Raw genomic sequence first — 18,784 nt, 5'->3', positions numbered from 1 at the left:
AGATTCAAACCTAGGTGACAAAGATCTTAGAACTTTTTCAACCACAACAGCCTCTTTTATTTCTTCACCCAAATTTTTCATGCAATTAACAATATCATCCACATGAAGAAAATATTTAGCCACACTTTCATCATTATACATCTTGAGATTTTCATACTGAATCCTGAGGGTTTGAAGTTTTGCTCTTTTTACCTGATCATCTCCTTCATAGCTTAGAACAATCTTGTCCCATATTTCTTTTGCGGATTTATACTGCATAACTTTGACAAATTTAGATTGCGACAGACATCCCAATAGAGTATTGACCGCCTTTGCATTTGTTTCATATTTCTTCTTCTTAGCCGAATCTGTAGGAGTTGCTGCAGGAAAAGTATATCCTATATCTATGATATCCCAGACTTCTGTACCCAAGGATTGAAGATAGGCAGTAATTCTTACCTTCCAATATACGAAGTTTTTCCCATCAAAAACCGGTGGCCTGATTGATGCTTCCCTCTCGTAGTTGCTCATGATGAAAGATCTTCTTTCAAGCGATCAAGTTGTTTCAAAAGGACCTGCTCTGATACCAATTGTTGGAAATAATACTGAGAGGGGGGGGTGAATCAGTATTATCAAGCCAAATATTTCCTTTTTAAATTTCAGATTATATACGCTACTTCAGTTAATAAAAACCGCGTATATACGCAACTACAGATAAAGAAACCCGCGTATATCAAGTAGACTTAGAATTTGAATTATCTTTCAGATGTCAGTTATTAATCTGTGATTTAGATGCACATAAACAGTACCAGAAACAGTGAAACAGAGCAGAAGATAGTCACACACAAGAACACAAGATATAAGGAGGAAACCCAATGTGGGTGAAAACCTCCTGCTGCAATTCGTCTCTATCTTCTTGTTAATTAGAAACTTCTCTTTACAAAGTCTTGTACTGGAGTAGACTTTACCAGTACACAGGCTGCAACCTGCAGAGAGCTACAACTCTCTCTCGTTTTCTAGCTTTCCTGGAAGGGAGCTCCAACCCCCTTAGATCTTGTACTAGCTTGAGATACTAGTACGCAGGCTCCTACCTGCAGAAGGCTGCAACCTTCTCTTTGCTTTCAGGGACCTCGTTTTATTAATTTTCAGACTGGATCCACAAATAACATCAATCAAACATCAAGAATTTCTGCGTAACCCAAACTCCTTTTCACCAATCAAAAGCTGAAACAAATAAGAACTTCTCTGACCACTGTACCCAAAACACCGTAACTGTAATCAAACACCAATTCTGAACCCAGAGCACTGCAGCAATAAAACAAAAGCAGCTAGAACATAAATCAAGATATATACGCTACTTCACTGTTCATCAAACTGCGAGTATACGCTTCTGTACCACACCCAACCTGCGTATACGCGTCTTTCATTCACAGAAAAAGTGTGTATATGCACCTTCAATTCACTGAACCTGCGTACAGATCTATAAAGGACAATTTATTCTTTTAAGCATTCAGACATTAGTTAGCCCAGATTTATAGATCAAGAGTGCGCCACATATAACAGATCAAAATCATACAGAGATACCAATGATCAAGCCTTGAGATTTAGATCCATCAATAGTCCTTATCCTTCTTGCGCTGAGGTTCCTCCTTCATTCAGATCTAGATCTGCACTATAACCCAATCACCAGTATTCCAGATCTATCACAATATCAGATATTCAATCATTCAGATGATCCCTTGCCACATGATCTCCTTCCTCTTTTATAGTTATAGGCCTTGCACAATACCACGGGCCAAAACCATAATAAACAATACCAAGGGCCCAAAACCTGGGGTCAACTCTTCTGACGAGATACAATGGTCCACAACCATGGGTTCAAATTCCAAGGACTAACAACCACGGACCAAAGGTAAGTTTCCCACCATGTACGCGCTTTTATGTGCATAAAAGTGCGTGTATACGCATACGCGACTTCGGAACGTATAACCCGCGTGTATACGCGACTTCTTCAAGGTGTACCTGCGTATAAAAGATTTCCTTCATTCTGAGCATCTGAACTGAGATCTGTCACCAAAGAGAGTTTCCATCAAGGACAACACCTATACCATAGCGCCACACCTGTGTCAAAATGCCAACAATATGTAAATATGATCACTGATTTGATTTTCTTTTCTTTTTTTCTTCTTTCTTTTTATTTGCTTATTTTGTTGTTCATTTAAATGAACAGATGTTGTTCAATCTATTGAACAACACTTTCTTGCTTTTTGTCATTTTTCTGTTCATTTAATTGAACAGTTGCTATTCAATCTATTGAACATCAATTTCCTTCTATTTCGTTGTTTTGTTGTTCAATTTATTGAACAACTGTTGTTCAATTTATTGAACAACTGTTGTTCAATTTATTGAACAACTGTTGTTCAATTTAGTGAACAACTATCGTTCAATCTATTGAACAATACTTTCTTTCTTTCCGTCGTTTTGTTGTTCAATCTATTGAACAACACTTTTTTTTCGTTGTTTTGTTGTTCAGTTAATTGAACAGCTGTTGTTCAATCTATTGAACATCACTTTCTTTCTTTTCATTGTTTTGTTGTTCAATCTATTGAACAACACTTTCTTTCTTTTCGTTGTTTTTCCATTCAATCTATTGAATGGCTACTGTTCAATCTATTGAATGGCTACTGTTCAATCTATTGAACAACTACTGTTCAATCTATTGAACAACACTTCTTTTCTTTTTGCATTGTTTTGTTGTTTATTTAATTGAACAACTGCTACTCAATTTATTGAACAGCTACTGTTCAATCTATTGAACAACTGTTGTTCAATCTATTGAACATCGCTTCTTTTCTTTTTGCGTTGTTTTGTTGTTCATTTAATTGAACAACTGTTGTTCAATCTTTTGAACAGTTGTGGTCCAACCCAATTGAACAACAAATTTTTTTCTTTGTGTGTAAATTTCTTATCTCAACCCTTAGGAAATATAAAGGGGCTTTTGCATGGGATTACCTAGACATGAAAGGGATTGACCCTTAGTTATGCATGCACCACATCTACACTGAAAAAGATGCAAGACCCATTCGAAATCTACATCGTAGATTAAATCCTCATCTAAAGGATATTGTGAAAGAAGAGCTTCAAAAACTGTTAGATGTGAATTTTATTTATCCTATATCTGACAGTAAATGGGTTTCTCCATTAGTAGTTGTCCCAAAAAAGAATGGAAAATGGCAGATATGCATTGACTACAGAGAACTCAACAAAGCAACGCAAAAAGACCATTTTCCCCTTCCATTTATCGACCAGGTCCTAGATACACTAGTAGGAAAGAAATTCTTCTCTTTCCTGGATGGCTTCAATGGCTACAACCAAATTCAAATTTCCCCTAAAGACCAAGATAAAACTACTTTCACCTGCCATGGGGGAACATTTTTTTACAGGGTATTGCCTTTCGAATTGTGCAATGCACCTGCTACATTCCAAAAGGCCATACTCAATATTTTTGCAGACTTGATAAATGAAGGATTGGAGGTATACATGGATGATTTCACACCTATGGAGATGACTTTGATTAGGCATTACAAACATCGGAGAAAGTCCTAGATCGGTGTATTGCTACTAGACTATGCTTAAGTCATGAGAAATTTCATATAATGATGACAGAATGCCTGATTTTGGGTCATTACATTTCAGCAACTGGAATTTAGGTAGATCCAGCAAAGATACAGGTAATCCTCTTATTAGCTACTCCCTGCACTCAAACAGAGGTACGTAGTTTTTTGGGGTTTGCTGGATACTATCATAGATTTATAAAGAACTTTTGCAAATTGCTGCACCTTTATATGCCTTGAAAAGAAATGTTGATTTTATATGGATTGATAGATGTGACACTGCCTTTATAGATCTGAAACGGTTAGTATCGACAACACCAGTATTACGAGGCCCGAATTGGGATATACCTTTCCAGATTTCATCAAACGCATCAGATACAGCTATCAGAGTTGTTCTTGGCCAAGAAGAAGACAAGAAACCCTATGCTATATGTTACATTAGCAAAAACGTAACTCCTCCTGAGTTGAATTACACATAAACAGAAAAAGAGTTTCTAGCTGTTATTTATGCTATCAAAAAATTTAAACACTATATAATTGGATACCTTGTAGTTCTGTATACTGATCACTCTCCTATTAAATGTTTAGCCAATAAACCCATTACAAATGGAAGAGTGAATCACTGGTTACTACTTTTGTAGGAATTTGACATAACTATAAGGGATCGACCAGGGAAGGGAACCTCGTGGCAGACTTCCTCTCCCAAGTGCCAAGAACAGACGATATAGTGGCGGTGGAGGATCAGTTCCCGGATGAACATTTGTTTGTTGTGGTCGTAAAAACGCCATGGTATGCGGATGTAGCGAATTACTTAGCATTGCTAAATGTAGAAATTTTGAATAATATGACACTTATTCACAGAGATTATCCTGATTATACACTATTGCGGAATGCATGCATAATACATAACCTCCTCTATGTTGATCATCAATTTTGCGGAATTAAAAACAATGAAACATCAATCGCATGCGCACATTAACACAATATGTAACCCGGGGAAATCATACAATTGAAAACCCCACACTATCTATATATTATAATGATTTAGAACATGTAACAATACATAGTACAATACTCCTCACAAGTACTCAGTAATATCTCCACCCGTTACACACAAACTAGCTCATATCTGAATTAATCACAGGTTCAATTCTTCTCCACTGCTTGCCTACCTCCACTGCGCAATCCTGCATGAGAATAGATGAGAATGGCTGATCCAAACTCGTATTTTCCTTGGCTGAACCACGCAATCCTCATTGGCAATACTCAATCCATTGATTGTGCAAATCTCATGCACAACTATAGTCACAACTGATAGCAATCTTAACCTCTAACACCTGTCTCCATTGAACTATCCATGCATTGAGTTAACTGATGTATTCTTTAGTTGCTTTATGATTTAATAATTAGTGAATTAATTTAACAATTAATTCACATCACTCATCACTAGTGTATTCTGCAGTTAGACTAAATACAACTAGTTCAACTAAGTCAAACTGAACACAACTCCATCAACTCCTCAATCAACTCCACCAAACTCAATCACTTGAGTTCTAACTGAAGTCCATCATGCAATAGCTCAACTGACTCATAAGAAAAGCGTATTTCCTTCTGACAGCTGCATGTTCCACATCTGTAGCTCAAACTGAAGTGCTCCAAGAGGATAAGATAATGTTTATAGTCCAAATATTATTATGAGCTAATAATATTTGACTGTTCTATTTTTAGCCTGGCAGTCTAAAAATAGAAACCACCCATATGTCTAAAAATAGAATTCCATCTATTTTTACCAACATGACCAATCATCCACAAATAGCATCCTGCAACTCATAGACCATGATCCATATGTCTAAAAATAGACATAGTCTAAAAATAGACTTTGCGCCAAAAATAGCCTGCGGGCCCACTTAGTGAAGGTGACTCCTTTCCACTAAGCTCCATCATCTTGTTGCATTCTCAACACTCCCTCTCAACAAGATATGGATTATCAGCAACCCCTATCCTGCTTCGGTGGTATTCGAATTTTCTCCTAGTGAGCGCCTTCGTCAAGATATCAGCATCGTTATCCTCCGTTGGAATGTATGAAAGTAACATGATTCTCCACTGCACACAATCTCTGATATGATGGTACCTGATGTCAATGTGCTTAGATCTATCATGAAATACTGGATTAGCCGAGAGTTTAATGCAACTCTGGTTATCACAATAAATCACAGTAGGCTCCAAGTATGAACCGAACAACTCGACCAGGATCTTCCTCATCCATATAGCCTCGCATGCAGCCAAACTTGTTGCCATATACTCGGCCTCTGCTGAATTGAGTGCCATGGATCTCTGCTTCCTGCTGTACCAAGAAACTGTTGTCGACCCGATACTGAAAATCCCTCCAGATGTGCTCTTTCTATCCGTTGGGCTCCCTGCCCAATCTGCATCCATGAAGCCACATAGCTTCACCTCATCTTCCTGTCTGTACCACAATCCATATCCCGATGTGCCTCTGAGATAACACAATACATGCTTGTTTGCCTTCTAAAAGAGCTTGGTTTGCTTAACCATAGCTTCTGAAAGCTGGTTAACAGCATAGCATATATCGGGTCATGTATTGACCAGATACATAAGCGACCCTACCAACTGTCGATAAATAGTGGCGTCCACTACTTCTGTTGAAGTAGCATCCTCCTTCCTCCAACCTCCAGGAAGAGGAGTGTCAACAGGCTTGCAGCCATGCATGTTGAACTTCTCTAGTATCTCCTGAGCATACTTACCCTGAGAAACAAATAGTCCATCACTCCGTTGCCAAATTTCCAATCCCAGGAAATAATGAAGGAGGCCCAAGTCCTTCATCTCAAACTCCTTAGCAAGATCATCCTTGCATGAAAGTATCAACAGATCATCACCTGTTAGAATCAAATCATCTACATAAAGTATAATGATAAGCAACTTACCCTCCACCACAATCTGGTATAGGTTAGGATCCGCCTCACTCTTGGAGAATCCAAGTCCGGTGAAATAACTGTCTATCCATGTGTACCAAGCACGTGGTGCTTGTTTCAACCCATACAACGCTCTCTTGAGCCTGCACACATGCGACTCACTGCTGAAGATCTCGAAACCTTCGGGTTGCTTTATGTACACCTCCTCCTCAATGACTCCGTTGAGGAACGCAGTCTTCACATCCATCTGATGAATGTGCCACCCCTTCTGTGCTTAGAGAGCAAGAATCATCCGTATGGAAGAATACCTTGCGACAGGTGCAAAGGTCTCCTCATAATCTATCCCCTCTCTCTATGAGAAGCCTCAGGCAAAAAATATTGCCTTTTACTTCTCCACACTCCCGTCAGCTGCCTACTTCACTTTGTAGATCCATCTCGAACCCACCACTGATTTCCCTTCTGGTCTTGGAACAATCTCCCATGCATTGTTTCTGACAATCGAATCATACTCTTCCACCATGGCATCTACCCATGCAGGATCCTCCACAGCTTCCTCGAAAGAGGATGGCTCAGTCACAACACATTTTCTCACAAGAGCCATGTATCCAGTGTACCGATCAGGTGACTATCTCTGTCTACGTTGAGCTATAGATGGTCCTACAACCTTCTCTGCATCTTGATCCAGTCGCTCAGCTTCTGTAATGCGCTTTCGCCCTTTGATGGTTGGCGCTGCATGAGTGGTCTCTTCCACTCCATGAACTTCGTCCTATGGATGATCCACGTCCTGAAGCTCATCCTTAGGAACTAATAGCTCCTCATCTGCATGCAAGTGTGGCTCCCTCTCAAGTGAACACTTCATGGCTTTCTCCTCCTAAAATTTAATATCCCGTCGCACAACAGTCTTGCGACTGTCTGGAAAATACACACGATAGTTATGGGGTGTATCAGTGTACCCCACAAATATCCCAACCTCTGCGGTCGGCTCCGGCTTCTTCCTAGCAACCTTCGTCACATGCATGTAAATGTTAGAACCAAAAATCCTCAAATGAGAAATATCAGGCCTCTTACAAGAATAAGCCTCCTTGGGTGTACTCATGCCAAGTATCCTGTGACGACAACGGTTCTGCACATATACTATAGTATTGCATGCTTCCGCCCACAAGTGAAGGGGTAGGCCCTGATCATGCAACATCACTCGTGCAGCACCCACGATCGTTCTGTTCTTCCGCTCAGCAACCCTGTTCTGCTATGGGTTATGGGGAGCTATGAGCTCTCTTCGAATCCCTTCTGCACTGCAGAAGTCCTTGAACTCGCCAGAGATGAATTCACCACCATTGTCGCTCCTAAGAGCCTTCACCTTCTTCCTTGACTCCTTCTCGACCATTGCTTTGAACTCACAGAACTTTGAGTATGTCTCACTCTTCTTCTGCACGAAGAAGATCCAGCACTTTCGAGAGAAATCATCAACAAAGATCACATAGTACCTGTGCTTTGCTGTCAAAGCTACTGAGAAAGGTCCACACATGTCTATGTGAATTCTCTTAAGGATCGTCGTGGCGCGAGTATCCTTCTCGTGAAAGGTGGCTTTCACAAATTTTCCCAAAGTACACCCCTTGCACTGATTTGACTACGCAAGAGTGCCTTTAGGAAGCCCAGTAGTAATCTGCTACAGTATCTTCAAGGCTCCATGGTGAAGGTGGCCCAATCTCCTGTGCCACAGCTCGCCATCATCCTGGCTCACCAATCCTTCTGCCTTGCATGCCATTGCTACACAGCCATCTACATGCAACTGATAAAGGTTCCTGACTTGAACCCCTATCTTCCGGGTTTCTCCAGTTGTCTTACTGCGCAGGAAAGCCTTTCCCTCGCTGAAAACAACATCATATCCCTTGTCTTCTAACATCACCACAGAGATAAGATTCTTCTTCAATCCTGGAACATGCATCACTTCCTTCAATATGAAGGGTTTACCAGACTCCCTCTCAAAGGAAATGGTACCAATACTGGTCGCACTATATCTACCATCATCGCCCATCTCGATGTGCACTCCAAGATCTTTCTCCTCCAGATCAGAAAACAAATCTCGATCTCCTGTCATGTGAAAAGATGCACCACTGTCCAAGAACCATACCAATCCCATCACACTTGATACCAAGCATTCGATCAACGAAAAATCAAGCTCAAACTGCGAGGCTAAGGCCTCTCCTACTGCAGATCCAGTAGCTTGCTTATTTTTCTTCTTCTGCGGAAAATTTGTGGCATAATGTCCGTGCTGGTGACAGTGAAAGCACTTCACCTTGGACATGTCTTGCTTCTTGCCTTTCGCACCAGAATGAGAAGCTTTCTTGTTCTTCCCCTTCTTTGCTTTGGCAGCCAAAGCGCAATTTTCTTCATCAGTTACCTTTGATGAAGATCCATCCCTGGTATTCCGCCTGATCTCCTCCTGCACAAGATCTGACCAAAGTCTCTCCCATCCTGGAAATTTCTCCCGACCATTTCCAGAGTCCTGATAGGAATGCCAACTCTTCGGAAGACCAAGGAGAGCCAAGCTCACCAAGTGCTCATCATCGACAGTCACCCCCACACTTCCCAAATCATCCCTGCACTGAGTGAACATCGTGAGATACTTGGGTATACTGTCTCCTTTCTCACACTTAATGTTTCTGAGTTTATCCTTGAGCGCCAACTTCCTCTGGTCGCTCTTGCTTTGGAATAAGTCTGTCAACGCTTTCCACATCAAGTATGGAGAAGCCTTTCCATGCATGATGGACACAATGTGATCCTTCATGCCCTCCAACAGAATCCTTCAACACTTTGTTGTCTTCTTTTGCCAAGCCTCAACTTGAGCAGTATCAGTAGGCTTTGGGACCTCAGCCTCTATGAACTCCTTCAGCCCATTATCATCTAACACCGCCTCCATCCTGTCTTTCCATGCAATATAATTCGAGCTACCCTCAAGAGCATACTCCAATCGCAATCCGTTGAAAGACATTTCAACTTTGACACTAAGAAAAAACTGCTGCAAATTTGAATTCCACCAGCGCAAAACTCAACCGCTTCTAATTTAAAATTCGTGAGAACAAAGTATTTCTCGTACAGAGATTGACTGTATGGGATTTTACCTGATATCTCACCTTCCAAAGGAAGGATGAATCCAAAGGCTACCTGGCCCGAGTACAGACTCTCCCTGAAGAAATAAAATGTAAGCACTTTCTGAATAATAGATCTAATGATCAACAGCTCCAATACCATGTAGAAATTTTGAATAATATGACACTTATTCACAGATATTATCCTAATTATACACTATTGTGGAATGCATGCATAATACATAACCTCCTCTACGTTGATCATCAATTTTGCGGAATTGAAAACAATGAAACATCAATCGCATGCGCACATTAACATAGTATGTAACCAGGGGAAAGCATACAGCTGAAAACCCCACACTATATGTATATTATAATGATTGAGAACATGTAACAATACATAGTACAATACTCCTCACAAGTACTCAGTACTATCTCCACCTGTTACACACAAACTAGCTCAGATCTGAATTAATCACAGGTTCAAATCTTCTCAACTGCTTGCCTGCCTCCACTGCGCAATCCTGCATGAGAATAGATGAAAATGGTTGATCCAAACTCATATTTTCCTTGGCTGAACCACATAATCCTCATTGGCAATACTCAATCCATTGATTGTGCAAATCTCATGCACAACTATAGTCACAACTGATAGCAATCTCAACCTCTAACACCTGTCTCCACCGAACTGTCCATGCACTGAGTTAACTGATGTATTCTTTGGTTGCTTTATGAGTTAATAATTAGTGAATTAATTTAACAATTAATTCACATCACTCATCACTAGTGTATTCTGCAGTTATACTAAATACAACTAGTTCAACTAAGTCAAACTGAACACAACTCCATCAACTCCTCAATCAACTCCACCAAACTCAATCACTTGAGTTCTAACTGAAGTCCATCATGCAATAGCTCAACTGACTCATAAGAAAAGCGTATTTCCTTCTGACAGCTGCATGTGCCACATCTGTAGCTCAAACTGAAGTGCTCCAAGAGGATAAGATAATGTTTATAGTCCAAATATTATTATGAGATAATAATATTCGACTATTCTATTTTTAGCCTGGCAGTCTAAAAATAGAAACCACCCATATGTCTAAAAATAGAAGTCCATCTTTTTTTACCAACATGACCAATCATCCACAAATAGCATCCTGCAACTCATAGACCATGATCCATATGTCTAAAAATAGACTTTGCGCCAAAAATAGCCTGCGGGCCCACTTAGTGAAGGCGACTCCTTTCCACTAAGCTCCATCATCTTGTTGCATTCTCAACAGTAAAATTTCCCAAACATCTGACATCCAGAGAAAGGAAATTGATTGTACATCGTAGCATTCGTTTCTCCTGGATCGGAGGATACCTTTTCCACACGGGATTTGATATGCACATCCACAGGTGTATCAGGGAGGACAAAATTTATGATATCGACCTTGCGGTGGAAACTTTGTAGATTGCAGGACTGGACATAAAATTCTACAGATGGGCTACTACCGGCCCACTATTTTTAAAGATGCTAAGAAATTTGTCCAGGCATGTGATAGTTGCCAAAGGATGGGTCACCCTGGCCAATCTGATCAAATTCCCGTGCATCCACAGTTGGTGATAGAACCCTTTGAGCGTTGGGCATTAGATTTCATTGGGCTGATCAAACCATCATCCAACCAGGAATCGTATATATTGGTTGCAACAGAATACGTAACTAAGTGGGTGGAAGCAATAGCATTACCAAGAGCAACAGAGGAAAATGTTATTAATTTTCTTTTCGAAATTTTTGTACGGTATAGCTTACCTAAAGAAGTAATTACTGATGGGTGGCCACAATTTGTGGGCCACAAGATCGTTGCTACACTGAAGAATCATCACATCACACACATAATTACTTCTCTGTATCACCCGCAGGCGAACAGACGGGTGGAGAGCACCAACAAAGTTATCGAAGCTATTCTAACAAAGACTGTCTCATCACATCGACGAGATTGGACTACTTGACTGCCAGAGGCCTTGTGGGTGTATCACACAACTTGGAGAAACACTACTGAATACTCACCGTATCAACTGGTATTTGGTAAGGAACCCATTTTTCCCATAGAATTTGAGATAAAAACACTAAAGACAGCCTAGGAAGTAGGACTGGATTTAACTGAAGCCCAGGTTAATAGGTTATAGCAGATGAACGAAGTAGATGAAATTCAGCTATTGGCTCTATAGCGTACAACAAAGAACCAAATGGCATGATGCCCTAATTAAGAAAAAATCATTTCATGAGGGAAACTGGGCACTTCTTTACGATTCCAGGTTTCAACACTTCCTTGGCAAACTGCAGACTAAATGGTTAGGCCCCTATGAAATAAAGCAAGTACACGACAACGACACTCTTACGTTGGCCACCATTGATGGGTCTGGTTATTCTTTTAAGGAAAATGGGCATCAGGTGTGCCTCTACCAAAATCCACTTACCAAATAATATTTCTATCAGCAGATACGTGAGGACCCCACCATGCAAGTTTTAGCTGTAGAAGGAAATCCTTCAACAGCTTCATCTTGATAAATTTTATTTCTTCTCTGTAAAATATGTAAATATGATTGCTGATTTGATTTTCTTTTATTTTTTTCTTCTTTCTTTTTCTTTGCTTGTTTTGTTGTTCATTTAATTGAACAGCTGTTGTTCAATCTATTGAACAACACTTTCTTGCTTTTTGTCATTTTTCTGTTCATTTAATTGAACAGTTGCTATTCAATCTATTGAACATCAATTTCTTTCTATTTCGTTTTTTTGTTGTTCAATTTATTGAACAACTGTTGTTCAATTTATTGAACAACTGTTGTTCAATTTATTGAACAACTGTTGTTCAATTTAATGAACAACTGTCGTTCAATCTATTGAACAATACTTTCTTTCTTTCTGTCGTTTTGCTGTTCAATCTATTGAACAACACTTTTTTTTCGTTGTTTTGTTGTTCAGTTAATTGAGCGACTGTTGTTCAATCTATTGAACATCACTTTCTTTCTTTTCATTGTTTTGTTGTTCAATCTATTGAACAACACTTTCTTTCTTTTTGTTGTTTTTCCATTCAATCTATTGAACGGCTACTGTTCAATCTACAATCTATTGAACAACACTTCTTTTCTTTTTGCGTTGTTTTGTTGTTTATTTAATTGAACAACTGCTACTCAATTTATTGAACAGCTACTATTCAATCTATTGAACAGCTACTGTTCAATCTATTGAACAACTGTTGTTCAATCTATTGAACATCGCTTCTTTTCTTTTTGCGTTGTTTTGCTGTTCATTTAATTGAACAGCTGTTGTTCAATCTTTTGAACAGTTGCAGTCCAACCCAATTGAACAACAAATTTTTTTCTTTGTGTGTAAATTTCTTATCTCAACCCTTTTTTTTTTTGTCATTTTGTTTTCTTTTCATGGCATGAAGTACACTACTTTTATGAGGACAAAGAATTTATGGATTCTATTGAAGGGAGTTAATATCATTAACATTATGATCTTTAACAGGACAACTTTTTGATGATAGATTCTTTTTCAAGAAAAGGGACACAGTTATTTATATACTACTTTACTGCATCGTTTTCTGCTGTACATGATATTGATTGATCATCTTAAATACCATGTTGGTTCCACCCTTCCTGGTTATAATCTTCTCTATCTATAACAAATAAGACTATGGGTATACTTTTTCTATTGACATGTTCAACTTCTTCCACCATCCCTACTCTTAAGGAGTATTGAGCCTCCCTCTATTTATTACAAAAATGTGTAATACCAACAAAATTTTGTTTTTAGATGGAGGTTAGGGGGTCTCATTACGAGATAGCCTACCATGTTCATAAGGTTGTAGCGAAGTGACATTCCCATTATGGCCACACAACAAGGTTATGATCCATTGGATAGCCAAAATATCCTTGGAATAGGAGGTCTCATCACGAGTCAGCCTGATCACTTTTGCTACATTCCAGTGAATGGCAGTGTGGTTTTCTGGTTACCACACCAGCACATTGATCTCTTCTGTAGAACTGCGTTAGAACTCTCCATTTATAAATTGAGGATCTTGGCTCATATGGGTTAAAAAGCAACCCTACCGAGGCTATGGATGCCTGCTGGCAGCAGAGGCTTTGCTTATGGTATTGAAGTTATATCTTATCGTCAATTATCACTATAATACCCTCCTCTTATTATTTCTTTTATTGGATAAATTATTTCCTTAATTTTTCCCTATTTAGAACCTTTATTCATGAGATAATGCTTTTCAATCAATCGTATCATTCTCAGCTAGAATACTGTCAGCAAAGCGTCTTTTTGGCATATTGTTGTCCTTTTCTTTTTTGCATAACTTATCATCAATCCCAAGCGTCCTATCTCTTATTCATAACTATCTTTACACACTCTGCTCTCATTATAACCATACGTCTTTCTATCCTATCATTGATATGGGTACTCTGCTTCATTTACTGTCGTACTATTCATTCCCTTGCCTTTCCATCAGAACAACACTTTCCCTGTCTACTCGGTCGTAGGTGACCTCTCTTTTTAAGGAGGGGGAAGGATTCCCATTATGCCTTTGCATGCATTATATTTATTCTTCTTATTTGACTTGATATGTTGTTGTGATATCCCATGATCAAATGACATGTGGCAATATAATAGTCCTCAAATTAATATTATTAATTCTCATGGAAATTATACTTAACATTATGGAATTTAGTTGTTACATCTACTTTCTGTTCTATTTCACCAAAGTAATTGTTGTTCTCTACTGTTTTTTTGTTGTTGTGTTAATCCTTGAAATTCTAGGGCGAATATTGGAAGAATTCGAGCATTATGGGTGGAAAATCAGTTTGCCGAGAACCCTTAGTGTTGGATATTTCTGCCAAAGCCAGGGAAATTCTAGTGCGTTCAGGATGGATATCATATTTCACCAGAATTTAGGACCCTTGCGAAGAAATCGCTATCGAGTTTTTACAGCACTTACAAGATGGGCAGTCCACAGTAAAAGGTGTAAAAATAACAGTATCAGAGACTATGATAGTTGAAGTTTCCGGGCTTCCAGCAGAAGGAGCAGTATGTCCTAAAATGCACATAATGTTTCATGACACTGTGGATATTTTCAAAGACGCAAGTGAGGAATTAACACAAAAAGGCAAAGGCATTCAAACATCCTCTCTGGGACAACCATGGTGCGAATTGGCAAGTGTCTTCTAGAAGTACATCACCTATGATGGTCGACAGGATGTGGTAAAACCACGACAACTTAAACTTTTAGCCTTTTTAAAGCAGAAGCTTACTGTCAATTTACCATTTTTCTTGAATTCATTATTGCATGACATAGCTGATAGAATAAGACGGGCTAGACATCCTGAGACTGTAGTTAGTCATCATGGTTTGATCAGACTGATTGTTAGTCACAGTCTTGCCCAGCAAAATTTAATTTGGGATAATTTTATAGCACCACTAAAGATAGGGACAAACACTATAGTCCAAACCCCTGCAACCGTGGAAATTGAACAACAGAACCTTGTTCCAAAGAGGAAATGAACTGCTCATACAGAAATAGGACCCCATAAGCGTAGGCGTTCAGTGAGGTTCAACCTATTTTAGAGGACTTTCGTAGATCCTCAGGGTAGCACCAAATGGCCGACAAAACCATCTAGTCCAATTACTGTGCAGGACTCTGAACCAGAACCAGAGGAAGAAGGTAATTCCAAAGCAGAACAAGAGGAAGAACCTAATTCTGAACAGGAACAGGAGGAGGAACCCAACTCTGAACCTGAACAGGAGAAGGAACCCAATTCTGAACCAGAACAGGAGGAAGAACCTAATTCTGAATCAGAACCCGAGGAAGAATGCAATTCTGACCCAAAACAAGGGGAAACACAACATTCTTTTCAAAATGATGATGAACCAGAAAATGAAGCAGGGCCTTCTCAAACACCACCTATGAGCCCCCAAGATAATTTCTTGCAGGACTTTGAGGAAGGGATGGCCTAGGTTCTTGCAAATTTGAATGCATATATGCAACTTGGAGGATCACTTGACCAGAATCTGAACAAAGCTCAATCCTCAGAAGATTCTGGTCACACAAAAATTTTTCCTTCCCCAGAAGTTGCACACCAGGAAGAGGAAGTGGACATAGAAATAATGCATGAATCTGATAACCAGTCAGGTGACACGGTTATATTGGAACATAGCCAAGATGAGCACTAGGAACCTTTAGATATAGAGGGTATTGATAAACCTGTTTCTACAAAGGATGCTCCTCAGAAGAAGCGAGTAGCCAAAACAAAGTTAAGGAAGCTGAGAAAGAAATACAGAAAGCTCCAGAAGATGGTTAAGTGGCTACGTCGGAAATTGAAAGAGACTGCAAATAGGGAAGCTCAGAGCACTACTACTGAGTTAGTCATTGTCACCACACAAACAGAAATATGTGAAGGTAGGGCAATAGGAACCCAGACCGAACCTATTTCTACTCAGACGGTGGTCACACAAACAAGCTTTCACATAGAGTTGATAGATAAGTCTACTTAGACCAAGGGTTTACCCTCTCACAATAAAAGCACCCAGACAGAAGAAATAATCAATAACGCTCCATCATGCAGTGATCATATTCTTTCAGAGTTACAAGAGGAGCTGGCACAAGCCCAGCTTGCTTTAGAGCAATGTCAGAAGGAGATAGTTCCTCTGCTAAAGTATCAGGAGTTGCAGAAGCAATGCAGAGAATTGACCATAACTGAGAATGAAACTTTTGATAAGTTCAGGCAGGAGGAAGAAAAGCAGAGGAAAGTAAAAGCCAAGCTAGATAAGGTCATGGGCCAGATCGATGTTATTTGCTCTTTATACTCTGATGTCTTATCTTGCAGGTCTCCTGCCACAAATTATGCTCTATTTTTATTAGAAAGATATTTGTTGTTGAAGATTAAAGCTGTTAAGGCTGACAAGTCAGTTGAATTAAAGACAACTGATGAATTTATAAATTGTTGTAAGGAGCATGGGATAAAATTCCAATGTCTCCTTTGTGAATTTTATTTGCACAATTTTGTATTAGAAGGGGAGGTGGATAATAATCCTAGCCCTTTTGTTGGGGACATTCAGTTCCAGGCCTTTATTTCTTTCGCAACAAACCAACTCAAGTGGTCTAAGGCTTATAATGCCTCTCAAAGAAAAGAACATGGACTGAATTTGTGGGTAAGGAGCGAACCTACGCACCCCTTGCAATTTTTTGTTAGACACAAAAGGCTCATGACATAAGAGGGTGTAACCAAGACTCTGGGGCCCATACATAAAGAAATTGTGCAAACAGGAAGGGCATATTTCTTATCTATTCAGGAAATATCCTTGCTTGCATCCAAATAGAGATGGACAGTCTCAACTAATAATGTCAAGGAGAAAGAACCGTTTAATTACAGGAATTTTAAAGTTGTCGCAGGTCGTTTTGTCACTTACAACAATATTATCTTGAGGGAAGGACTATATTGGCTAGGATGTCGATTTAGGAGTCCTATTACTTGGTACCCACTTGAAGGATATTGTTCTGATTATGAGTTGCCTGAAGGTCATGAAGGGATAACCTTTGCAGATTTAATACAAAAGCACGATTTTAGGTTAGATACAGAAAAAGTCTTTCCTGCTTACTCTTTAACTGCATTACATAATAACTACTTATGTTCACGAGGACGTGAAACAAGGTAAGCAGGGGAGTATGTTGGGCCGTGCAATAGGTATAAATTTACCCTTGATTACACTATCTTTTTCCTCCTTTTTATGCATTTGTGCCATGATGTAATAAGGTTTTGATAAGATTTCGATAGAAAATGAATGAAACTGCTTTTGATGCACTTGGCTGTCAAAACTAACTTTCATTTCTTTTTATGTAGAAATTAGCGAATGGAGCAGCTGCTGTTCAAACTATTGAACAGCAAAGGCTAAACAAAGAAAACAACGCGCGTCTTGTGTGGCCAAATTGAGAAGCGAATTAGGAGGATCAGCGCAAGATAGAAGACTGTCTGATAATAGCATTTAGTTTCGAATTCCTCACAATCTACTGATCCTAACGAATCACATTTATCTCTTTTCCTCTTTGACTATAAGAGGGAAAAGACGAATAGAATAGGGGACTTAACTTATCGCCTTTTTACTTCAGTTGTAATTTTAATATACAGAGCATTATTCTGAAGGATACATCGTGCTGTAATGAAATTTGGATTTGATGAATAATATATAATTTGCGTTGCTATTCATTCATGATATTATGAAGTAATCAAGCAGTAATCACCGGCGGCTTGGGCCCGGTCACTGGTGGATTTCACTGATGTTCCCTGTTTTATAGTTTACCTTTCTTTTACTGTAAGTTTAATTACTCCGTTTTATAGCTTTACGATTGATTTACTTTCACTAGTGTTGAGTTTGTGTGTTCATTGCATTAATTCTTATTTCTGTTGATTGGTTTCATTTACTTATGTCGCAGATTGATTTAATTATTAAATAAGAATCATTTCTTGTTAATTGAAAGCTAGAGTTTTATTGATTATATTAGATGTATTACTTTTATGCATAAGTCTAGATTCAGTTGAAAGATCTCTGTTATCACTATGGTGCACTCGGTTGATGTAATTGCAGTTAGAACTTTCGGTTAAGATTGAATTGTAATTTCGATTAAGATTGAGTTTTGATGTTTGAATAAGTTAATTTCCTTGAAGTTACAAGTTGGTATTTTATGGTTTGATCCGTTTACTCTTGTATTGAAATCAATAAGTTATTTTAAAGCATTACTCTCTGTAGGTTCAACAACTTACATCACTTGCACATATTGTGTACACTCTTGAAACAAAAAGACTTACCCAGGTTGATAATTAATGTGAGGCATTTAAGAGTTCTAAAAGACACCTTATTTGCGCCCAACATTAATAAAGTTTGGAAAAACATAAATGTGACCCAATAATGATAATGGTAAGGCAAATGTAATGAAATAGAGGTGGAGTGAAGGTGACAATATGGAAATATAAGTGAAAATATAATGGAAGTGAATGACAATTTCAAGGCCCAACAACTGCCCAAGCTAACATTGTATTGAAAAGGAAGAGGCCAAAGCATGATCCAGTAGTGGATAGCAACGAAACATTAAAGGAAAATCCTCTTTAAAAAGGTGCAATAGAG

The sequence above is a fragment of the Pinus tabuliformis genome, chromosome 5_2 (assembly GCF_031772625.1).
Source record: "Pinus tabuliformis cultivar Carrire ecotype Pingquan chromosome 5_2, CPIR1, whole genome shotgun sequence".
Lineage (NCBI taxonomy): Eukaryota > Viridiplantae > Streptophyta > Pinopsida > Pinales > Pinaceae > Pinus > Pinus tabuliformis.
Note: the sequence above shows the minus strand (reverse complement) of the source record.